This window comes from Phocoena sinus, chromosome 13, assembly GCF_008692025.1.
Source record: "Phocoena sinus isolate mPhoSin1 chromosome 13, mPhoSin1.pri, whole genome shotgun sequence".
Lineage (NCBI taxonomy): Eukaryota > Metazoa > Chordata > Mammalia > Artiodactyla > Phocoenidae > Phocoena > Phocoena sinus.
This window is the reverse complement of record NC_045775.1, coordinates 54,135,348-54,161,717: the sequence shown is the minus strand read 5'-3', so window position 1 is coordinate 54,161,717 and position 26,370 is coordinate 54,135,348. Positions and strand designations below refer to the sequence as shown.

Here is a 26,370-nt window from a genome sequence, read left to right as displayed (position 1 = left end):
CCGACCCTCACACATTCTAGTTCCTCCTGTTCGAACCCCAAATTGGGCCTCCGGGGCCAAAGCGGGTCAGGCATTGGAGGCTCTACACGCCTCAGAGGGGGAAACACACTCGCCCAAGGGGTGGTGGGAAGCCCGCCCCGGCCCCTCCCCAAACCGCCACAGAGACCCACCTTCCTCCTCTTCCTTTAGTAGCTGGGAAATTGGGGGCGTTTATGGCGCGCCTGGAAGACGGCTCGCAGGCTGAGAGAATGTCACCTCTGAGGCAACCTTCTCTCTCCCCCTCTCCCCTCACACATGCACACCTTGAACCCCTCACCAGTGGTCGCAGCCCAGCTTCTGACCTCCTTCGTCCAGCGGGCTGCGGGATCCCGCAACCCAAAGCCCCCACTTTCTCCTAAACACCTCCCCTCCCCCTCCATTTGGAGCAGCCCCCTCACGGCGGAAATGTCCCCACTGCGCAGACAGACAGGAGCAGCCGCCAGTCAGGAGCCGAGGCGGATTCAGGGCCTGGCCAATGAGGCGCGCAGGAGTGGCAGGGGGCGGGGCGTATGCGGCCAGAGGGAGCCTGGCGGAGGTGGGCTCTGAGCCGGAGCTGCGGCCCGAGCCGGAGCCGGAGCCGCGGCCCGAGCCGCAGCCGGAGCCCGAGCCCGAGCCCGAGCCTGAACCCGGATGTCGCGCGTTGGGGCTGCGCCTCCAGCGGCTGGGCCAGGGATGTTTCACCAGTAGAACTCCCAGCCTTCCACAGATACTTCAGCAAGGGAGACAGCCTGAAGCACGAGTGGTTATTTTTGTCGTGCTTAAAAATGTTTCCGCTTACCAGAGACTGAAGCTAGATATCTATCGGGCGAGTAGAGCCAGAGCACCCCGCGCAACTACCCCGAGAAAGCCCAGGCCCTATCTCGGTAGACACAAACTCTACCCACACATCTGGTCTCGGAAGGGTGAAGATGCGTTAAAGAGTAAGAGTAAGCAGTTGGATGTGTGGGACTTAACTAACAGGAGGAGGAATTTAGGGCATTGAAGAAAACGCCAAGCGAAGGCTCTCACGCCAGAACCACCAACCCGGTTCCTATTCCTGTAGAGATTTACGCAGTGTTAGGCGTTTACTTTTCTGATAAAAGCGGAAATGACTTAAGTTATCCCTCAAGAGGTGCTTTCCTTTTAATAGATTTTTGAAGCCCTCAAGGAAAGAGGTTGTTAAAAGAACGTTTGCAGTGAGTCGGAGACTACAAGAGGGCCAGCGCAGCGCCCGCTAAATCACACCTGATGTTGCCAAACCCACCTACCTGTATGACCCAGTGCGCCTGTCACTGGGTGTATCTCAGACTTTACAATTCATGACTAAGGCGCCTGCGTCAGGACAAATGAATTGTCAGCGCTCTGTTTAGGTGCTGGAGGTAAACCATGTCATTCTAGAAGAGTTTGAGGCCTTGGACAACACTAATCAACCAAGGTAAAGTGAGAATTTTTAAATGGCTCATTCTGTAAACAAATTATTTTTTTAGTGCTGTGTATTCGTATGGAAATGTTATTGAAGTAACACAGAAAAGGCCAGTGATTCATTTGTCATGCTGGAGAATGATAACCTTTGGTACTGTATTTCTTATGTGAAATCCAAAAGGATCACACCCAAAAACCGCTCAGCGATAAAACTGATTTCCCCAAAGAAGTGTGTAAAATCCAAATGTCTACATTTTAATAGCAGCATTTGGAGACTGAAGATCTTGATCAGAATCTCTACATTCTTTGTGTACAGTAGAGAAATTGTTCCAGCACTGAATAAGCAGTATTTATCCATCCATCAGCATTAACACCAAAATAAAATACTACCAAAAGATTTGAGCCCCATAGGTTGCTTAGCCTACAAATGATAAGCTGTAGAGCAAATGATACAAATGATACAAATTGTACAAATGATACAAATGATAAGCTGAAGAGCAGTGAAGAGTCTTTAATTATACAAGGTTTAAGAAGGATGATCAGTTATTTCCTACCTACACAAAAGATTAAGGGAGAGGAAGTAAGTTTTAATTGCAGCAAGAGTATTTGGTAAAACCTAAGAATGACATCTTGATTTATGAGCGATTATATATTGAGATAGAGTACCAAAGGATGTTGTACATTTGCTGCCTCAAGAAATCTCCAAAAAGTAACTACCTGTCTTCAGTGGTTAGGTCTATATCAGTTCAGAGGCTGGCTCTTAGAGAAGTAGCACTCTAGAAGCTATATTCTCAAATATTATTTCAAATGGTGCCCTGTAAAATGGAATTTCTTTACATAGTGATTTACATTTAAATTCTGAACCCCCAAACATTTTGTAAAAGAACCTCCCACTACCTCAGAGCCACTAGAAACAATCTCACTTGGCAGATCACGTGGGATTAAGGAGGAAAGATCATGGCCGTGGAGAAGTTTCAAGTGTGCTTAAAAGGCTGTTGTCTATTTCTGAAATATATTTACACACTTTAATATCTGAAAAATCACTTTGTGTGTGTGTGTGTGTGACCCCTTTTTTTCATAATACACTACAGTGGAATTTTCCTTCAAGGTGCATGAAGTTGATATCTGTATCATTAGAAATTTGTAATGTGGATAGATAGATTTACAGATGAAACTTTTGCAGAAACTTGCGGGGGGACAGAATCTAAAGGAAGATGAAATGGGGGCCTGTGAAGGAATGTGTGTACAGTTATGAGTTGGAATGAGATGGACTGTAAACTAAAAAGAAGCCTGAAAGCCAGTTTTTCGCTGGTACTATATATTACCATCCAAGGATGATATACATTCTGCCTATAATTTTCTCATTCCTTCTTTATACTTCCCAATAGAAACATGAGAAAATTCAGTTTAAGTTAACCAGTTCCATGTCCTGGGATGTATAACAACCTTGCCATATCTTTTTCTTTAGATAGGAACGTTCTATCAACACAAGGAAACGATGGCTACTGCCCTATTTCTAAGCATCCTTTTTGGTGCCTTTTTAGATTTAATGCTTGGCACAGTGTCTGGTACATAGCAAGCACTCAATAAGTGTATTCTGAATGACCAGTTTAGTGCCACTAAATCTTTTTAACTTGCAGTGTTGTATCCTGTTCGCTACTCTTTGAGAGCTGTAAATAAGATTAAATTTATAATTTATATTTAGAGGTAAATAATTTTTAAGTTTCAGTTATTTCCACCTAGAATGTGAACTTGGGCCAAGTATAAGAGTAAGAGCAGTAAATGCAACGCCGTGATGACTTTACAGTAAGCTTTGCTGACTACCCACCATGAGCATTATCCAATACAGGATGGTTTAGAAATTACTAAAGTATGAAATAAGTGTACAGATCAGCAATGTGTGTGGTCTTTTAATTTTTTCCTTGTCTATCGTACCCCCTTTTCCCCACACACAAGAAAATAAAGCAGTGCAGTTTTGGAGAACATGTCAGAGACATAAAAATTTCTATGTCATGCACAAAGTGTTTAGCCGAGAGACCAGGCAACAACTATACACTAAACTGTTGCCCACGCTCAATATTGGCTTCCATCTGTATCCATCTAAATCCTAGACCACCCACTGAAAGAAGAAAAAGGGGACTACAATTAGTCAGAAGTTGCCAGTTACTGACTAGACCTAACAATAGGGCATTTTATTTGAGTCAGAATGTAACCAAACAGGGTTAACTGGAAAAAGATATCAAGTAATATCTGTGAGACAGACTACTAATGAATGAGTAGTCTAAAAAATGAATGGTTTCCAAATACTTGAGAAAGAGAAAGACTTCATTCTTTCGTGTTGCCAACACTCTGTTGTTAATGAATCAGGAAGTTTTCTGAAACAAGTTGTGAATTTCAATTATTTCAATTATATCCTTCCATTTATTCACAGTATGATTTTTAAAATTACATTTAAGGTTATTTAAGTTTATATCAAAACAGTAGCAATTATTTCAAATAAGGTGTTTTAAAAAACAGGATTGACTCACATTACAGATAATTGTCTAATGAGTTGATAAATCAATCTTCTGAGTAGTCTTAAAAGTCATTAGGCTCACAAAAATGCAGTTTAACCACATGTGTTATCTTGTTCATGCTTATCAATAATTTCCCTGTGGGTTCTCCTTTGAAAGTTGCATAGAAGGCAGGTGTTTACTATGTTGTCTCCTGTTACTCTTGTTCTGCACTTGCCCAGAGGAGAATGTTGGTCACAAATGGTGATGCCCATAAATTGTATGTCAGTCACATGCCAAACTACATCTACAGACCCCCCACCCCGATTATAGAGGCAGAGTGAGTAGGCCTAGGAATAAGCATAAAGAAACAGTCTGTATTCCCTCAGAGTTTCTAATGAACATAGATCATTAAGTAATCATAATTTGGAAAAACAAAAAAAACTCACTATGAAATAATACATCTCTTGCTAAACTCATAAGATAGAATAAATATTATACTGCTTTTCTAAGGTGACATATGCATAGATAATGAAGTTACTTATTCTTAGTGACTTTGAAATCCTCATAGAGAAGAGCTGTTAAATAGAAAAGTATTCAGTCTAATCCTTTTTTTTCTTCCTCTTTCAACCATATTAAAGATTCCCTGTTGTGCATTCCATCAAACATCGTTTGATGGTTTTCCAAACATCTCTGCTTGGGTCTAGCTTATTAAATTTCCTGCCAGTGCCACCACTGGGAAGGAAGGAATAAAGAACTTCTGTTCCCTAACTTAGTCTCAGGAAATTTATTTTAAGCACTTCATACCCACCACCCTAACTAAATATTAAAGAGAAGATCCTCAAGATTATTCTTTGGATGAAGCCTAAATAACTGGGTAATTATAGGTCATTAAAATGGGTAATATGATTAGCAAATAAAAAATAACAGTGTGTTTTTCCTCCTTAGAATGAAAAGGAGGAGGAATGTCATATTAGAGAAAAGACCAAAGGAAAAAATGTGGTATATTGCTGTTAAGTTCTGATACCCTTTTTAATTGAACTTTAAAACAAAAATTTCAATAATGATGCACATCTTTAAAAAAAAATCTAGCAAATACCAAAATGCCCATAATGAATAATAGTTCTCTCCTGTTCTGCCCCTCTTTATTCCAGCCCTGTACCCCAGAGGCAACCATTTTTCTTCTGACAGTTACCTCAGTTATACCTGATTGTTATTTCTAAATGCTTATTTTGCTATTTCTTTGGTTTCTGGATTTTAGGCATTGTATGTTTTGACTTCCTATTACAATAGATATGGACTTAGCTCACTTACACCGCCGGCATTCTTTCCTCCATTGTATTAGTTTCCTAAACTTTGTAGGGCTATATTTCCCAACCTTTTCCTCATCATGACACAGAGAAAAGAAGGTAATATTTGTATGGCATCCTGGGGTAACCTGGAGGGAATTTGTAGACCTCTATATTGGACTTGGTGAAAAATTAGCTGCTTTTTAAATATATATAAAGTAATGAAAATAAAAGCAAAGTAATATGGGAAATATTAAACACTGAATTTGTATAAAACTCTGAGATGATGGGGCTTCCCTGGTGGCGCAGTGGTTGAGAGTCCGCCTGCCGATGCAGGGGACACGGGTTCGTGCCCCGGTCCGGGAAAATCCCACATGCCGCGGAGAGGCTGGGCCCATGAGCCATGGCCGCTGAGGCTGCGCGTCCGGAGCCTGTGCTCCGCAACGGGAGAGACCACAACAGTGAGAGGCCTGCGTACCGCAAAAAAAAAAAAACTCTGAGATGAAATCTTTTCAAATTTTTGAGTCAGAAATTTGAACTTGCCTGCATGAACATATTTTTTTAAATCAGGTTTTATGCTTGAAATAGCTATACATAGTTTCTGATCAAGACTGTCAACTGACAATCTCTTCAGATTCTTGATAGTCACTGTGGTAGGCTGGGTAATGCCCCCCAACAATATCCAGTTCTTAATCCCCAGGACCAGTGAGTGTTATCCTGTATGGTATAACAGGATAACTTCAAAAATATGACTAAATAAGGATTTTCAAGTAGAGAGATTATCCTAGTTTATATGGGTAGCCCTAAATGTAATCACAGGTGTCCTTAATTAAATGTAGACAGATTTGAAAACAGAGAAGAAAAAAGCATGTGATGATGGAAGCAGAGGGAGAAAAGGTGATGATTCAAATCTATGAGCCAAGGAATGAAGAGCCACCAGAAGCTGGAAAAGGTAAGGAAATGGTTGTCCCTTAGAGCCTCCAAAGGCTGCGTGGCCCCACTAACATCTTGATTTCAGCCCAGAGAAATCCATTTGGACTTCCAGAACTGTAAGAGAATAAATATATGTTGTTATAGACCACCCAGTTTGTGGTAATTTGTTTCAGCAGCCATAGGAAACTAATAGAGTCACCATTCATCAGGAACATTGCACAAATAGGTGATAAAAATTATTTTAAACTATTTCTTTTGCAACCATTCAAAAATGTATAATGGTTGATATTCTATTCAAAGAATCTAACAGCTCTTTTTATTGACAAACACAATGATGAAACATGACATGATAAGGCAAATGGATTTTGAATCCAGCTGAACTTTTTTCTACCAAGTATTTTAAAATAATGATGAAACTTTAATTTGTAAAACACATGTGCATTGTTGGATCAATCAGACCAAAACTACTTTGGATGCCATTAAAAGAGCACATCAGCTGCAAACAATCAGAAGTATCTGATGTCTGTGAAGTCAGAGTTTCAGAGCCATCAAAGCTGCACCATCCAGTAGCTCCATGCTGGCTGCAGTGTGCTGAGCACAGCCAAGGACGTATTCTACCATCTGGACATCTACTTCAGCAGCCAACTGCCGAGCATACTACTATGCTTGGATAAGAGGCCTGTGGAACTACTGGACATTATTCATCATCCATTCCACCTGTAGAGACTGTTCATCTTGGGCCATCCTCTGATAAAGCCTGCAAGAAGCTGGAGGCAGCCAGCGGAGGGAGTCCCAACTGCCTGCCCCAGGCCTGAAAGGCTTAATATGCTTCACAGCTGTAAGCCATTCGAAGCATAGAATTAGAAAATTCTGGTCTACATTACCACCCCACCACTGCTGGGCAGCACACCAAGAAAATGAGCCTTTGGAGCAGAGAGCAGTGCTGGGAGGAAGAGAGAGGCTATTCTCCATTATCAATGACTTTTGAAAAGAATTTTACAGAGAAAACGTTAGAGGTTGACAAACCTACTGAAGTTCTGGCTTTGCATGGATCTGTTCAGTAACAAATTAAAAACTAAGATTATTCAAATAATAGAAATAAATTTATTGAAGACTACTGTCTGAATTTTGAGCATCACAGACAGATTCAGAGACTTTAAGTTGTTTGATATGTAAGCCTTTCTAACACAGACCAGCATGGGATGGAGATCGGATAAAGGCACAAATGGAGTAACAGGATAAGCAAAGAAAGAAGGATCCAGATAGACCAAAACTTTCCTTAAACCATGTTAACTTGAGGGTTTTACCATTTTCCTAGTGAGAAGGAATAAAACAATACTAATTATTTGAAATTTTTGTGTGTATGTGTGTGTGCATATATATGTATATGTACACGTACATACATATATATGTGGGTATACATTACATATGTCCATGTTTATTTATAATTTATATCCTTTCTTATTCCAAAAAGAATTTGAGGCCAAGACATGTATATTCTTGATTAAGTTAATTGCTTAGTAAATTGCATAATGTATAATTCATTCTTTAGTGGAAATTCAGTTTTGTCATTTTCATCTAATCCTTTTTGTTGTCTGTAGATAGTCATGTTAAAGAACTGCTTTAGGCATTATTTATTTATTTATTTTTAATTTTTTAATTTTTAGTCTTTTATTTTTTTAACGTCTTTATTGGAGTATAATTGCCTTACAATGTTGTGTTAGTTTCTGCTTTATAACAAAGTGAATCAGCTATACATATACATATGTCCACATATCTCCTCCCTCTTGTGTCTCCCTCCCACCCTCCCTATCCCACCCCTCTAGGTGGTCACAGAGCACCGAGCTGATCTCCCTGTGCTGTGTGGCTGCTTCCCACTAGCTATCTATTTTACATTTGGTAGTGTATATATGTCCATAGGCATTATTTTTTAAATGGGTTTTTCTCAATATAGTGAACCCAAATGATAACAGTCTAGATTCTAGGGTCCAGAGAGATTTAGGAAGTAAGCAGAATTCCTTGTTGTATAGGTAGGTATACTAGATTAGATATGTTATACATTACAGTTGAGCCTTGAACAACATGGTGGTGGCGGGGGAAGGGGCGCTCACCCCACCTGCGCAGTGGAAAATCTGACTACTGCTATTTCTACCCCAAAAACAAAGGAGTAGGAAGCTGAAACAATTTAGATAGAATCAGGACTGAAACCCTAGTTCTTAAGATTCTACCTATTATGATCTCTAATTGAACACAAACTCTTCCCCCACACTTAAAGATCTGTAGAATGAAAATAAAGGTACTATATTTATTGAAAAAATCTATACAAATGGGCCCCTCCAATTCAAACCCCTGTTCAAGGATCAACTGTACAACATCAGTGTCTAAAGCTGTAAATACTGAAGTCCCTTCAGAAGAATCCCTACAAAATATGTACCATCATCCAAGGGTTTTTCTGTTTGTTTTAATTTATTGGTGTTTTTTTTCTGTTTCAGGTTCTCATAACAGTATTGGTTTCTAGGGAGGCAGAAGAGTATATTGGAAAAAGCAGACTTTAGAAAACAGCCTGTTTTTTTATTTTGAGTTCTGCCACTTAGAACCTGAAAACCCTGAATAAGTTACTTGGTTAACTTTATGAGCCTTAGTTTCCTCACTTAAAAATGAGAATAACAACTAATATCCTGTCTTGCCTCCTACAGAGTTATCATAAAGATCATCTCACTCAGTGTTGGCAGGGTATGAGTGATGATGATTTCAACTGATGGTTTCCTGTATTGCCTTGCCATAACATTAATCTCGTTAGTGTTATTACTTATTTTGTAATTACTTATTAAACATCTATTGTTGCCCCACAGACTGTAAGCTCTTTGAGGGCAAGGACTGTGTCTATCTTGCATCCCCAGAGCGTATCACAGTGTTTGGCACATAATAGGCAATCAAAAGAAACTAGTTGAATGAATTATCAGGTGAGATATTTATGAATGAACTTTAAAAGCTGTAGAGTGCTATATTGGTCTATATTAGAGTTTTCCCATTATTTCTTCAGGAAACATGTTTGGGATGGCAAATAGTTGACTTATAAATTTACTTTTAGAGCACTAAAGGAGGCATTTCAAAACAAGTTTGTTGTGATAGAGTGTTTGCAAAGATGGCCACAATTCTTCCCACCCCTGTGCCCTGATCCTTTGCAACGTCACTTTGTCACTCCTCCCATTAAGAGGTGAGTCTTTTCGCCCCACACCTTAAATCTGGGTTGGTCTGGTGACTTTCTTTGATTGATAGAATGTGGCAGAAATGATGTTGTGTGATGTCTAAGCCTTAGCCTTAGGAAGCTTTTCAGCCTTTAGTCTCCCCTGTTGGAATGCTGCCCTGAGACCACCATATGAAGAAGCCCTTCTAACTTACTAGAAAATGACAGCCTGAAGTAGAAACAAATTTTTCCAGTTGAGATCCCCTAGACCACCAGCATTAACTGCCAGACATGCATTGGAGCCCAATGAGTCAAACTGGCCATGTGAGTGACCCAGATAAGTCCAGTAGAAGAATTGCCCAGCTAAACTATATCCAATACATGTATTGTTACACAGTACAGTATAACTGATAGACCCATAAATGTAGTGTCAAGGAAAAATTAAACCATGCTCATTTACTCTTTGCTTAGCCCCAGAACTGCCCTTAATCTTTTCACACTGGGACTGTGTTTTTCAGTCCACTCATTTGTCACCTCTAAACTCTATTCTACAAATCCTGAGAAGAGATTTCCTTTGATCACTTTTCTTTTTTTTTTTTAACATCTTTATTGGAGTATAATTGCTTTACAATGGTGTGTTAGTTTCTGCTTTATAACAAAGTGAATCAGTTATACATATACATATGTTCCCATCTCTTCCCTCTTGTGTCTCCCTCCCTCCCACCCTCCCTATCCCACCCCTCTAGGTGGTCACAAAGCACTGAGCTGATCTCCCTGTGCCATGCAGCTGCTTCCCACTAGCTATCTATTTTACGTTTGGTATTGTATATATGTCCATGCCACTCTCTCACTTTGTCACAGCTTACCCTTCCCCCTCCCCATATCCTCAAGTCCATTCTCTAGTAGGTCTGTGTCTTTATTCCTGTCTTACCCCTAGGTTCTTCATGACCTTTTTTTTTTTCCTTAGGTTCCATATATATGTGTTAGCATACGGTATTTGATTTTCTCTTTCTGACTTACTTCACTCTGTATGACAGACTCTAGGTCCATCCACCTCACTACAAATAACTCAATTTCATTTCTTTTTATGGCTGAGTAATATTCCACTGTATATATGTGCCACATCTTCTTTATCCATTCATCCAATGATGGACACTTAGGTGGCTTCCATCTCCTGGGTATTGTAAATAGAGCTGCAATGAACATTGTGGTACATGACTCTTTTTGAATTATGGTTTTCTCAGGGTATATACCCAGTAGTGGGATTGCTGGGTCGTATGGTAGTGCTATGTGTAGTTTTTTAAGGAACCTCCATACTGTTTTCCATAGTGGTTGTATCAATTTACATTCCCACCAGCAGTGCAAGTGTGTTCCCTTTTCTCCACACCCTCTCCAGCCTTTATTGTTTCTAGATTTTTTGATGATGGCCATTCTGACTGGTGTGAGATGATATCTCATTGTAGTTTTGATTTGCATTTCTCTAATGATTAATGATGTCGAGCATTCCTTCATGTGTTTGTTGCCAATCTGTATATCTTCTTTGGAGAAATGTCTATTTAGGTCTTCTGCCCATTTTTGGATTGGGTTGTTTGTTTTTTTGATATTGAGCTTCATGAGCTGCTTGTAAATTTTGGAGATTAATCCTTTGTCAGTTGCTTCATTTGCAAATATTTTCTCCCATTCTGAGGGTTGTCTTTTGGTATTGTTGATGGTTTCCTTTGCTGTGCAAAAGCTTTTAAGTTTCATTAGGTCCCATTTGTTTATTTTTGTTTTTATTTCCATTTCTCTAGGAGGTGGGTCAAAAAGGATCTTGCTGTGATTTATGTCATAGAGTGTTCTGCCTATGTTTTCCTCTAAGAGTTTGATAGTTTCTGGCCTTACATTTAGGTCTTTAATCCATTTTGAGTTTATTTTTGTGTATGGTGTTAGGGAGTGTTCTAATTTCATTCTTTTACATGTAGTTGTCCAGTTTTCCCAGCACCACTTACTGAAGAGGCTGTCTTTTCTCCATTGTATATTCTTGCCTCCTTTATCAAAAATAAGGTGACCATAGGTGCATGGGGTTATCTCTGGGCTTTCTATCCTATTCCATTGATCTATATTTCTGTTTTTGTGCCAGTACCATACTGTCTTGATTACTGTAGCTTTGTAGTATAGTCTGAAGTCAGGGAGCCTGATTCCTCCAGCTCCATTTTTTGTTCTCAAGACGGCTTTGGCTATTTAGATTCTTTTGTGTTTCCATACAAATTGTGAAATTTTTTGTTCTAGTCACTTTTCTTGTTAAACCAGTGTCCCTATTCTTAGAGATCTGCCTTACAGCTAGAGCTTTTGAGATTCTTTAAGTGGAAAAAGATAGGTTTGGGTCTTAAAATATATTTTTAAACATAATTTTAAATATATTGCTTTGAAGATTCATGGTGTATACAAGGGTATTTCTTGCAGTGTCTTAATAGTAAAAATGAAGATACAACTCAAATGGGCTAATAGAAGAGTAGTTAAATTATAATAGATATGTTTAAAATCAATATAAAAGGATACTGTCAGTCATTAAAAGATGTGGTCATTGTACTGATATATATGTTGACGTGAAAAAAAAATCCTTTTATCTTAAGTGAGGGAAAAAAATCCAATTTCATATCCCAATTAAATTTCTTTTTCCCTGCACCCATTATTTTTTCTCAGTCTTTACTTGAGATTCCAGGAACCTGCAGTGGAGGGGGAGGTATGGTCTGCATTTTCATTCATCTTTCCTCTCCTTCTGGTGGTAGTTCCCCAGGAATTGGGAGACTGGAGGAAAAATGGGGAAGAGTGATAAATATCTCTTTAGTTCACTGGGTTTGCAGTTATAGTTCTTTGTTGGTTTTTACTGCTTTACTTCCATATGGCAGAGATGCAAATGCCAGCTTTCTATTGTGGCATTTATATGATTTGTGGGGACAGGAGGGTGCTTGCAAAGCCTTCCAGCCATGCAGTTCCCCGACCCGGGAGATCTGGTGCAAACTTGACTTCTTTCACCCTACCTCAGCTCTTACAACTGGTAATACAACCCACAGACTCTTGCTACAAGCATCCCCTTACCCAAAGATTGCTCACTTAGATGCAACTTTAGCAAAATGACTTAAACCCTGCTACCTTCCAAGGAGTCTATTGGCTAATGAGAATATCCTACTTCCTTGCCACACCGCATAGTCTGATAACATACTTCTCCTCTGCTTCCTACTTTCCACCTTGCCATCTCTTTCGTTTCTCCTTTCTCCACTTAAAGTAGTACTGGGCAGATCAACAAGAAGGCTACCTAAAAAATATCCAACAGTTGAGGTTGATGTTGGTCTTCCCTTCTTATGAGAAATGATTTTTGGTCTTCATACCTCACCTAGTTTGGGAGGTAGGAAACCCACTTCCCTGCTCCCCGTGGAAAAGGTGCTGTACTCTGGCCTACAGTGATGCTGACAATTTCTGTTTTCAGCATCCTTCCTCAATCTTCTAGTCATAGACACTGGGGATAGGTGGGGAAGGGCTGGGGTTGGAAGTGGCAAAGCTCCAATTATTAAAGCTTTCTCTTTGAAATGAAAGATACTTAACACCTCTTTGTGCTCAGCTTGACATATCACCAACTCCTGAGCAATGCCATAAATCCCACTCAAATCCTATGATGTTTGAAAAAAAGGTTTCAGGAAACAGAAAAATTCAAGGGATGGAAATAATTGAATAGTAAAATAAAATGTAAAGGAAAATGAGTTTTCAGATGAAATGTGTTTATGAAAAACAGAACTGGATGACTTAAGCCATTTTATTTTTCACATTCATATGAAATTTCAGAGCCCAGTTTCATTCATTTATTCATTCAACAAATATTCATTGAACACCTACATGAACCAGGCACTAGTAGGCCGTGGGTTTATGATAGTGAAGTTGATGGAGAAGTTCCTGACCTAAGTGGGGGTGACAGTAAGTAAGTAAATAAAATAATAATTAGTTAAATATTGCGGGTTGAATGAAAAGCTATGAAGAAAATAAACAGAGTGCTGTGATCCAGAATACAAGGGAGCATTAATATAGTAAGGTGGTCAAGAAAAGCCCTCTGAGAGGTGGCATTTACACTGCTGCCTGTGGGGGCTAATCCAACCCACATGATGCTCTCCAGAAGGGTACCTTTTCCTAATTCACTTAGAAGCCATGTGTGGGTTAACATGGAGGCTCTGAACATTTAAGCCAAAACCTGAAGGATAAAAAGGAGTCAGCCATATAAAGACCTGAGGAGAAATACGCCAGATAGATAGAATAGCAATTATAGAGGCTCTGAGATAGAAAGAGCACTGTGTGTTCTAGGAGATGACAGGAAGCTGGAGGGAGGAAGTAAGTGAGTGAAGAGTGGCAAGAGGCAAGAGATGAGTCTGTAGAATTAGGAAGGAATCAGACCTGCAGGGCTGGCTGTATAGGTTTTGGATTTTATCCTATCCTTCATTTAAAGCAGGGAACTGACAGGATATGATTTTTTATAGAGTATAGCTCTATATTTTGAAGGTAGAAATAACAGGAATTGGTGATGAACTGGATGAAGGGAGAATCAGATGAGGAGGGAGGAGTCATGAGGAGTGAATTAAAAGGGAAGAGTCAAGGGCAGCAGTTCATCATATCACCAGTCACTGAGATGGTCAAGGCTGAGGGAATCCAGATTTACAGAGAAAAAATTCATTTTGGTCATGTTCAGCTTGAAATGCCTAGGAAACATACAAGAGGATGTCAAGCAGATGTTTAAAGATGTGAATCTGGAGCTCAAAAAGAAGTCTAGCCTACCAATATAAATTTAGGAATTGTCAGCAGATAATTTTTAAAGCACGGGGACTGATATAGGGAGAAGGCATAGAGAATAGAAAAGAGGGTATAGGAACTCCAGCATTTAGAGGTCACATAGAAAAAGGAAAAACATGTGAAGGAGAATGAGCAAGAGTAGCCAATTATTTAAGAAAACCAGCATAGTTTGTGGTGTAGAGCCCAGGGAAGAGAGTATCAGAAATGGCCAGTTATGAGAGTTTAATTAAACAGCACAGAAGAAACAGAGTCAGCCAAATAGAAGTTGTCAATTACCTTTACAGGAGTGATAGGGAGGTTGAAATAGATTGAAGTTTGCTATTTATCTTAGCAACACTGATTATAAGAAGGCAGTAGAACTTCAGAGTTCTGGGAGAAAATTAATTCTGAACCTAGAATTCTATAGACAGACAAAGCATTCAAGGATGAGAGCAAATTAGGGAATTTTTCACTTTTTTTGACTTCTTATATACCTTTTCAGGAAAAAAAAAAGAGCTTAAGTAAATGTTCTAGCAAAATGAAAAGAGAACTCAAGAAGGAAACATGGGAAGCCAGTAATAGAATCTGCTCTAGGAATGCAATAAAAAGATATTTCAGCACAAATATTTAGACATTCAAGGTGATCAGTAGTAATAATAACGGAAAGTTAGAAGGGTATCAGAAGAACATCTTTAAGAAAAAAGTAGATTCATTTTTATGAAATAGCATGATTAAAAACCTTAATAATCTTAATTGTAGGGTGACATATGCTTCTCCTGTCATCAACTAAAAAAAGACAATTAGAATCTTTAGTAAAGGCAAAAAAATTGTATAACCCATGGTCCAAAGATGAAACAAATATGTGTCATTATTATGAGTAATCAATGGACATGAAAAAAGAGAATCCATTTGACATTGACACCTAGAACATGTTCCTTCAAAAAGCATAGATTTAGTAACATGGTTTATATTTCTCTTTTACAAGTTCACTTATACTATTCAGCAGTGAATAAGATTTATTAAATTGTAATACTGAAAAAATCACTTTTCAAAATAAATTTAAAGACAAAATGCAAAAGTCAGTTATTCTAACAGTGTAAATATTATAAGTATTGACTGTGTAAAAGTACTGGTACAGCTAATAAAGTTGGGAAATGGAGGGAAGTGAAAGGATGCAAATGTATTAAACTTACATAATGGAGGAGTCAAGAGACATTTTCTAAAGTGTGGATGGACATTTTCTAATGGTAGATCAAGAAATAGAGGTTTAAGTATATTTAAAGCAATTAAGTAACAAATAGAACTTAATGTATTATAATAAAAATTGCATAGAAGAGACTAGGGGAAGAAAAATGGAGGCTAATGTAATTAAGCCAAATTCTTGTTGTTCTTTTTCAAAGTGTGGAGGCAATTTTAAAAATGTCAGGAGTTGAACCAAAATGTGGCAGTATGTGTGTATTATTTTCAAGTATGGAGGTAACTATCAGAAGTACTAAAAACAATTTGATGTAGCTACCTTTAGGGCAGTGTTTTTCAAACTGTGAGACTGAAATCAAGTTAGTGGGTTACAATCTACATTAGAAGGGAGAAGATGAGGAAAAAGTATGATTAAGTAAAATTGGTGAAACTTTTATCGTGTGTGTGTGTGTGTGTGTGTGTGTGTGTGTGTGTGTGTGTAAAATGTATTTCCTACTTGGGTCCTGGTCAAATAAGTACTCTAGGAAGTAGAACTAGGTTGTGGACAATAGTTGGGCTGTATTTTTCTCTTTTATTTTTCTGCTCATCTGTTTGAATTTTTAACTTATGCATGTATTATTTTTATCATAATAATTTAAAATATGTATCTGTTTTTTAATACCTTAAAAATACAAATTTATAAGCTTCCATACCATAATGTGGCATATTTCCTAACAAAAGCAAATATTAGGCAATTTTTCTAAAGAAACAAAATGACAAGCAATCTTACCATCACTTAGCAAGAAAGGAAAAATTAACAGTAAGTTTTAAAGATTCTCAAGACTCAAGAGAGGGAAGGCTGAGGCAGGGCCAAGAATTTAAGACTTTAGGAGTCCAGGCAATGGATTAAGTAAGAAGAAGATAAAGCAAGAGAAATCAAACAGTTTAAATATCACTGTCACAATGTAACCCAATGCTAAGAATGATCTTGAATCAACAAATCATTTTACCTTATTGTCTCTGTGTGATGTTTCACCTATCAGTGAACACTATAATTGCTTGCATTTCTATGGTGACTTTCAACTTAACTCGGTTTGCCCTTACAGCAAATATGAGACAATTCTTGAGTACCTTCTTGCCCAGATCCTCCCTTTTCTAAAAGCTTCTACTCCAGGGGGTGAGACCTCTGTGACCACATGCACTTTGTGACCCACCACATCGCCATACCTACTTTGACCAAGGAGAGACTACTGACCCAATTTGTACTGGTCAGACTTTCTCTCCTAGGAATTTAGAATTAGAACTCAGAAATGCTTGTCATTTGTATTGGTCACTTGGGGAAAAAGGGTATCATTCTGGGGCAGCCATATTTGGCCCATAGATACACAGAAAAGAATTCATCTTCCTAAAAAGGAAAGAATAAAGCACAGAGGAAAGGCTAGTAATTCATTAAGTCAACAAATACTTATGAAGAACCTAGTGTTCTAGGTACTATTCTAGGTACTAGGGATACAGTAGTGAATAAAACCGAGTCTGTGCCCTTGTAGGTATATATTCTTGGGAGAGGGAGGCAGATGATGAACAAATAAATATTTAAGAAAATGTCAAGTAGTATATAAAAGGTTCTATGAAGAAAAATAAAGGGTAAGGGAAGAAAGTTTGACATTGGGGTCAGGGAAGACCTCTCTCAGGAAGTAATTGAGCAGAGACTTGGACCAGTTGGGGAAGCAAGCCAAAAATATATCTGGAGGAATTGCTTTCCAAGCTGCAGTTCTAGGACATGCAAAAACTTTGAGTTGGGAACATTCTTGGGACGTTCAGGAGACATAGTGGCAAGAAGACAGAAAAAAAATTCTACACCTAGATAAAGATAAAGAGGAGATCTTAAAAACATCCAGAGAGAAAAGATAGATTGCCCAATTATTAAATAAATAGGTTAAAGATGACCTCTGTATATTGGTTCCTATGTTGTTTACTTATTCACAGCAGGCTAGGACCATTAGATCAAAACCCACCAGCACCAAAGTCAAATTTTTATACATCCAATTGTTTTAAGCGTAGCCCAAATAAGCAGATTTCTAGCCACTTAGATACTACCTATTTGACATATCCCACAAAACTGTACCCAAACTCTTCTAGCTATAGATAAGACTAACCTTGTAGCTATAAAAGACCCCAAACTGGGCTGCCCTTCAGAGATCTCTGACCCAGAGATTCACCACCTTACCACTGAGTGACATATCCTAGACATGTAGCCCCCTCTCTGATTCCTGTCTCCTTGGGAGTTCCATTGCCCTTTTCCTCTTCTGAGTGGTGGCCCCATGCTGCTGTCTCTGGAAAAATCTCTTGCTGTGAGTGACTTTTCCTTTCATGCAGTTCTGTCCAAGTGCCACCTAATAAGCATTATTATGCAATACTGCCATCTCATTGTTCTGTCTTTTCCTTGATCTCTAGAAATCCTTGAACTCACCACACCAATAGAATAAAATTAGATTGAAATTGACTTTTCAGTTGTAACAATGTAAGTCAGAAGACAATGGCATAATATATTCCAAGTAACAAGAGCAAATAAATGTCAGCCTAAAATTTTATACCCAGCTAAACTATAACTTGAGAGACCAAAAATTGAGACTCCCTACTAAAGGATATACTTCATAATTAAATAAATCATACCACAAGAAAGGAATGAGAGACCCTTCTCAAAAGAAAAGAATAGCAGAGGGCAATGGGAGCAGGTAAATATATGGGGAAGATCTAAACGGGTATTATTCATATAAAACAATGATAATAATAATGACTCATCAGGGAGTACAAAAATAAGATGAAGCCAAAATACTAATGGTAATAACATGAACAATGGGGTAGAGTGAACACAGGAAAACTATTCCAGGCCCTTGTTTTATTCATGATCAAGGTAGATATATTTAGCAATTCCAGACTCTAAATGTTTATATTAAGGATATAACTAAAGAATATATGTAGAATGTACTATTCCAAAATACAATAGTGAGGTAACTAAATTTTATTTAATGTGGTAGATAGCAGCAAGAGAAAATAACAGATTTTTTAAAGTAAAAAGATGTTTTTTAATTTTTAAAGAGAAAAGTATGAGATAAAATGATAAGAAATAAATCCAAATATATCAGTAAATGGACCCAACTCACCAATTGAAAAATAGACATTATCAGGTAAGAAAAAAAAAAAACATACAAAAATATACCTGAATTGAATTTACAGGAACTATAATATGAGGACATAGAAATACTTAAGTAAAAGAAGAAGTTCTGCAATAAGAGAAAAAAAAGTTAAAGGATTGGAAGGAAATGAATAAAACCATCATTATTTTCAGGTGATATGATTTTCTACATAGAAAAATCCAAGGGTCTACTGACAAATCATTAGACTTAAAGAATTTGTCAAAATGTCTGATACAAGATTTATATACAAAATTTAAATGCATTTTATATGCAATTAGGAAAATAATATTTTAAGAAATAATTTTTATGATAGCAAGAAAAAATTATAACATCCTTTGGATATTAGGCAAGGCCTTATAGAGAAAATTATAAAACTTTAAAGAAAACAGACATATAGGGACTTCCCTGGCTGTCCAGTGGTTAAAACTTTGCCCTGCAATGTAGGGGGTGCAGGTTTGATCCCTGGTCGGGGAGCTGGGATCCCACATGCCTCGTGGCCAAAAAACCAAAATATAAAAATAGAAGTAACAGGGCTTCCCTGGTGGTGCAGTGATTGAGAGTCTGCCTGCTGATGCAGGGGACATGGGTTTGTGCCCTGGTCCGGGAAGATCCCACATGCCACGGAGCGGCTAGGCCTGTGAGCCATGGCCGCTGAGCCCGCGCGTCCGGAGCCTGTGCTCCACAATGGGAGAGGCCACAACAGTGAGAGGCCCGCGTACCCCCCCAAAAGAAAAAAGAAATAGAAGTAACAAATTCAATAAAGACTTTAAAAATGGTCCACATCAAAAGAAAAAATATCTTAAAAATATATATATTGAGAAATATAATCACACTGTTGGCTAGAAAGACAATATTATAAAGAAGACACGTCTTTCAAAATTGATCTATCCAAATTAATTTCGATTGAAATCTTAGATGGATTTCTTTAACTTGCCAAGCTTGACAGAATTTATATGGAAAATCCAAGACTCAAAAATAGCCAAGATACTACTCAAGAAGAACTGGGGAAGATTTGCTGTATCACATATCAAGACTTCTTATAAATATATATTAAGTAAAACATATTGACAATGGCCCAGCGACAAAAAATTGACCAGTGGAAGCAGAATAGAGTCAAAAAACTGATCCATACATATACAGTAACTTGATTTATGCCAGATGGGTATTATAGATGACCGAAAAAGGATGAACTTCAATAAATGGCACTAGCCTTTGAACTGCTTACCTTCAATTTTCTTGTTAAATGAGATCATAAATGTCTACATTGTTTAAACTACTGTAAGATTTTTCTGTTACTTGCAGCCCAAAGAATTCCTGATACAGACCCTAGTATCCCTTGGCCAAGGACAGGTGAATAAAATGGTCCAGTCAAAGTGGATCCTGGGACTTGTTAAGGAACAACAGGGAAGAGACAATGCCTCTTCTATAAATTTGAATCTGAGTGAATATGTGCCTGAAGATTCTGGGGACTACCACATGGAACCTGAGAGTGAAGACAACGCAGGGGAAGACAGAGTGAAGAATGCAGAGTAACTAAATCTTGGTGACAGAGTTTAAACCTTTAAAATGAGACCTTCCTTCTCCTGTCTACACATGGACTTTTCAATTATGTAAGCCAATAAATTCCTTTTTATTTATTTAAGTCATTTTAAGTTGAATTGCCTGTTTTATGCAACTGAAATGATCTGACCAGAAATGGTAAACTCAGCTCACTTTCTCAAAGAGTTTATCATAGAAACCATGAACATTTTACTGAATTTTTTAAATGTTGCTGGCTGAAGATGGATGTGACTAATAAAGCCAGTGTACAACCAATATATAGATGAGACCACAAGAGCAGTAACTGTTTTGATTGAAGCATTTAGATCATGCTAATATTTATATCTTTTGAAAATTCTGAGAAAAACACTCTTTCACCATGTTTTATTCAATAAAACCGAAGCTGAGGGGTTGAGAAGGAGCAATGATATAAGGTCAGGAGGGCTTAATTTTGTTAGCCAAGTAATAAGCATGCATGGGATTGTAGAAAATAAATTCTTGCCTCATTCTCTAGGTTTATGGAAAAAATTTTTTACAAATATGCAGTGTAAACTGCTTTTAAAATTCTGGTGTTTTGTTAACTAGGGAGTCTTGCTAGGATGGCTAACAAAGCAGAGACTGAAGAAAGTCTGAAAGTCATGAGACACAAGAGACCACATTTGCATTTTTAGAAGATTTTTCAAAATAAAAGAGATCTAAAAGTCAGATAAATACGAAATGGATTCATGACAAAGAAAGTGATCTACAGAAGTAGTTCTCAAAATTAATTTTAGCATTGGAACTTTTTTCCAAATGAAATTTTAGGGAGAATTTCAATATGTAAATTAGACAAGTGTATTTGTTAGTATAGATTTGTTTTTTAATTTAACTATATAACATTTGCTTATTAAGGAGTAGAGGAAGGATGCTACTTTGTTGAACACACTAAAATTTTAAAATCAAGTGTTATGGCATGCGGGATCTTCTTTTAGTTGCAGCATGTGGGATCTTTCTGCAACTAAAAGGTCCCAACTAAGACCCAGTGCAGTTAAATAAATAAATAAATAAATTTAAAGAGGAATTATGGATGACAGTTCCTGTCTTTTATTATCATTAGCATTTAATTAATTAATTTATTTTAGATATGCAGGAGTAAGATAAATATTTGCAAATAGTAATTTCAGGGTACTTTTAAATTAAGCTGCCTCAGAAGCCTGAGAAAGGAGTAGTAGATTTTCAAAAATTTTATTTCAAGGTTAAACCATTAAGCATATCTATTAGTAGAAGTAATTATCTTAAATATAAAGGTTAGAGAAGAAGGAACTAAAAGTTACAAGGATTGCTTAAAATACTTATAATAGGATACAGTATTATGACACCACACTTACTTGTTAGTCTGTTGTTTTTGTTGCATAATCGGCTACAATATAATTTTGCCTCAACAGAGAATTTGCCAAATTGATGCATCTGAACATTTAACTGGTTTTTAACTGAGCATGATGCATGTGTGTTGTGGATTTGTGCTCATTTGTACAATTTTATGTCGGTAAATGTGCTGACATGTCTTAATTTTTAAAAATTAAAAAAATAAAAAATGCAGGACCATAATTTTCAATTTAATCTTCATTTATGAGAAGTTTAAGTGAGCATGCAAACATTATGATGAAGAAATCACAAGGACTGTTCACAGATATTTCGGTTCTCTTCCTGGATATTGGTAGGATTGCTCTTCCTGGCCCACTTTGGAGTTGGTTGTGGCCTTGTGCCTTGCTTTGGCAGGTGAAATGTGAGCACCAGTAATACATATCAGTTCTGGGCAGATGTTTTAAGTGCCCCTACACAGTTCTCCATGTTTCCTTACCTTTGCCACAGTTATCAAAGAAGCACACTAGGGCTTCCCTGGTGGCGCAGTGGTTGAGAGTCCGCCTGCCGATGCAGGGGACAGGGTTCGTGCCCTGGTCTGGGAGGATCCCACATGCCGCGGAGCGGCTGGGCCCGTGAGCCATGGCCGCTGAGCCTGCGCGTCCGGAACCTGTGCGCCACAACAGTGAGAGGCCCGCGTACCGCCAAAAAAAAAAAAAAAAAAAAAAGAAGCACACTAATGAGGAGTCTCCATCAGCCAGGATTCCTGAGTGATGATGAACAGAATCCCCTGCTAACCTGCACTGAATATGTGTAAAGTCACAAACTATGGATAAACCGAAGCAGCCAGTTAGCAGAAAGGGGAGAGGGGACAGACTTGCAGAGAGTATCTGAGATACCATGAGAGAATGATGAGAGAGAGCGGCCAATACCTAGAATTTCTTTGGTTCCAGGTGCTTTCCAGGTCCCATGGGTTCTAACACTAAAAACCCCACGTTGCCGTATGGAGCTTGAACAGGACTCCTGATACTTGAACAACAACAAGCTAAATAAAACATGTATTTCCACTTAACAAGGTGTCCCCAAAATGCATATGCTAAATCAAAAGTTACAGGCATTTTAATATATAATGTCAAATGTCACGCACTAGCAAGGAAGAGCGTGCCCCTTTCACAATACAGTAGTCTTCACAATATTGGGTGTGCACTTTATAAAGCAAAACAAAGTGGGAGAAAAAGCTTTGCTAATAGGCAAAAAAAAAGTTAAATCTATTAATCAGCATTTCTTAATTAGTGAGGCTGACTGTTTTTCAAATGTTTTTAAGTCATTCCTTTTGTAATTAAAAAAATTAATTTATCTTGCCAATTCATTTATTAGAATCTTAAAGGTTTCTTATGGGTATATACATGCTTTCCATACTGCAATACTTATCACAGATATTTGCCCAGTTTGGTTTAGCTTTCAGATTTTTATTATGTTGGTGGTTTATGTCAATTTTTAACCTTTGTGTAGTCAAACATATATTTTCCTTTATGGAGTGACATATTGCCCAGTACTTTGTTAGCATCTCCTATGACTGTTCATTGTATAAAATTATTATTCTAACCACTTTTTTCTGCTTTGTAGATTGACATCTTTTATACATAACTATTAATATCATTTCCCATATTTTTCCTTTTAAAGATCAAACTGATTGATTCGCAAACCCCAACTCTTTTTTCAACTTTCTTTAATAAAATATGTAATTGTTCCACTGCATATACTAGCAATCATACCTCCTCTGCCCTCACACAAAGATGGTTCAAATTTTAATCTTATGTTATTTATTAAGCTGCTGAAAATGATTTTACTGACCACGAAAGAAATACACCTATCTTTACCCCTGAACTTCATATCTAATGTGTGTGTGTGTGTGTGTGTGTTTCTGAAATCCTTTGATATCCTCGATTTTACACTTTTATTTTGAACTTTAGGCTAATGTGCCTTCAGTTTTAATTCTTTCTCAGCAATTGTTCCATTTTGTATAATATAACAGTTAAAAATAGTTTAAGGTTACTGTCAAATCAAACATTTGGAAACAACAGTAGACAGCATTCTGCTTCCTGAGGGCTGTTGTGACCTAATCCTAACATGACTTTTTGTCCAGATAGTTCACTGTGGTTCACTCTCTTTCCTGTTGACCCTATAGTTGTTGCCAGGACACAAACCTGATCTAACTCTGCTGCTTAAGAAGCTTCCATGGCTCCCAGTCACCTACAGGTAAAATCAAAACTCCTTAGAACAGAAATCTTTTTTTTTCACCATCTGGCCCCCCTAAATTTTTACCTTCATTTGCACACCTCTTAAAATTAGCACAGGAGCTGCAGCCACACAGAGGTGCTTGTCAGTATCAACAAATTATTTCCCACATCAGTGCTTTTGCACTTGTTGTCCCATTTAGAATATCCTGCACTTCTCTCCCCGCTTCCCAACCCCAATTCTTAGTATCCTTCAAATGCCAACTCAAACTTCACTTCTGCAGTGACAGCTGCAAGTTCAGACTGTCTGGCAGTCAGTCACCTCCTCCTCTAGGGACTAGACAGTCATATTCAAGTGGGGGAGAGAGACATAGAAAGAAATGATCAAACACATGGTCAAAAAGACCATGAACTCTTTAAGAACAAAGACCTCATCATTTACTCACCTCTGTGTCCCCTGCACCTACCAGTCAAATAAGTGTTGAATTGAATTTAACTGAATCATGTGGAATGAGTTTAATAATTGTATTTCACTTTTAAGAATATCAACTATGTGGATTTTCTAGTTATAGTGTCATAATTTGACCTTAAAAAATAAACTACAAAATGGTTGCTAAAATTTTACGAATGTTTGTATTATCAGTTAAATTTATTTATTGCATTTAAAAAAATTATGTAGTGTTGTTTTTTACTTTAATGGGGTCTGTATAATTCATAGAATCTATGTTAATGTCTCAGGGTAATTTGAAAGCATGTAAAGCATAGAAATAATATTGGAATGGATAGCTGAGATACAAATATTAAAGTATAGGAATGTGCCAAAAAGAAACTCCTGCCTGAAAAGAACACTTGTTTCTTGCAGAGGGCAAAACCCTGACATCTTTAATAAGGTATTGCAAAATCTGCTCACTCACCCACCCTATCCATGGAAGGCAAAGTCAACGTTCAGACTGAGCTTAGTTTAGAAACTTTGGAACCATGTGTTTAAAGAATGAGAGAGGTTTGTCAAGACTTTCTGCCAAAGCACATCACAAGTTTAACATGTGCTTACTGCCTGCTCTTAAAACCTAGTTTCCATGAGCCAACCAGCTGCTGGCATTTGGGATACCTTCTAACTAGTTAAGTCTCAAACCCAGCCACATCTTCATTTCCCAAAGGAAGCTCCAGAAACTTTCTGCTGTCTCCTCTGTCTCTCATATGACTTGTTAACTCTGTTTTATAAAATTCCTCAATTTTAACCTTAGAGCCATGATATTAAATTTATAAACATGAAAATACAGATATTAAAATGTTGGTAATGAAGTTAATCACCTTCCTGATAAACCTGCTCATCCTGTATACTCTTATGATGCAACCATCTTTGCAAACATCCACCTGAAAAAAGTTAAAGTCATAACAATAACAGCTAACACTTATTGAGTGCTCTTAATGTCCTAGGTGCTATGCTTTTTTATCTCCTTTAATTCTCACAGGAGTGAGATGACTTGAACATATGTTCCTGGCCCCCTGCCCCTTTCTTCCTTTCCTCCCCCTAATTCCTTACTGGAGCAGCAAACCCTTGTTGATAATGTGTGTTTCTGAGGATGTCCATAGGAGAGGGTATATACTGGACATATGAGGTCTGTAACTGTGGAAAGCCAACTCCCTTTGGGAAAAATAGTGCTGCACAAGTGGACGGAATCATTCTCCTTCCTAGTGTCTGAGTAAAGTGTTTCTCTCCCTTGTATTTGGACAGCCTGCGAATAAAGTATAGAATACTAGAGTAGTGGTTCTCAAAAGGTTGTCCCTGGACTTGTAGTAATGACATCATCTGGGAACTTATTAGCACTTGTTAGAAATGCAAATTCTCGGGCCTCACTACAGGCCTATGAGACCCAAGAACCTGTGTTTTGTTTGTTTGTTTGTTTGTTTTGCGGTACACGGGCCTCCCACTGCTGTGGCCTCTCCCGTTGCGGAGCACAGGCTCCGGATGCGCAGGCTCAGTGGCCATGGCTCATGGGCCCAGCCGCTCCGCGGCATGTGGGATCTTCCCGGACCGGGGCACGAACCCGTGTCCCCTGCATCGACAGGCAGACTCTCAACCACTGCGCCACCAAGGAAGCCCAGAGCTGTGTTTTAATAAGACCTCCAGGAGATTGTGATACATGTCTAAGTTTGAGAACAGGACTATAAGAGCAAACGGCTTAATATCCTCCATCTGCTGGAAACAGCCAGCTGACCTGTAAAGGTGCTGAGGAACTCCTATCCATTATAGGGCATAGGAAATCACAATGCATTTAATAAACTCAGTAATTTGAGGGAGATTTACCCAGACCAACCAGAGGGGGTGACTCCTCGAAGACAGAAGATAACTTTAATGTTAGTAGCAGTCCTGTTAGCTCCCTTAGTAGGAATCAAGACTTAGAGAGGTTAAATAACTGTTCAAGGTCACACCACTAGTGAGTAACAGAACCAAGATTTGAACCCAGGTCCCCTCCTTACCTTCCATATATAAATTCCAATTCTGTCTATCTCAACTGTTTCTGTAGGATTCATACTTTTTTAAACTTTGTTTTAAATCGTGATATAACATGCATACAATATGGCTCTCTTCCCTCTGGTGGTAACTACTATCTTGGCTTGTTATAATTTTTTCTTTATTAAACGTCTTTCTTTATTAAAAGTCCATATGCATTCTTAAACAACATAGTTTGGTTTTTTCCTGTCTTGAACTTCTTATAAAAAGAATCATACTGTTTATATCCTTAT

General features: G+C 38.0%; 1 long non-coding RNA gene across 1 annotated transcript; it reads left to right on the top strand.

Moving 5' to 3' along the window:
* The first annotated feature begins 599 nt into the window (after positions 1 to 599).
* Positions 600 to 23,634, top strand: LOC116764110. Its single transcript, XR_004352731.1, has 3 exons — positions 600 to 1,453; positions 19,808 to 20,115; positions 23,574 to 23,634. It is a non-coding gene; the product is annotated as an uncharacterized LOC116764110 (long non-coding RNA).
* Positions 23,635 to 26,370: the final 2,736 nt, after the last annotated feature.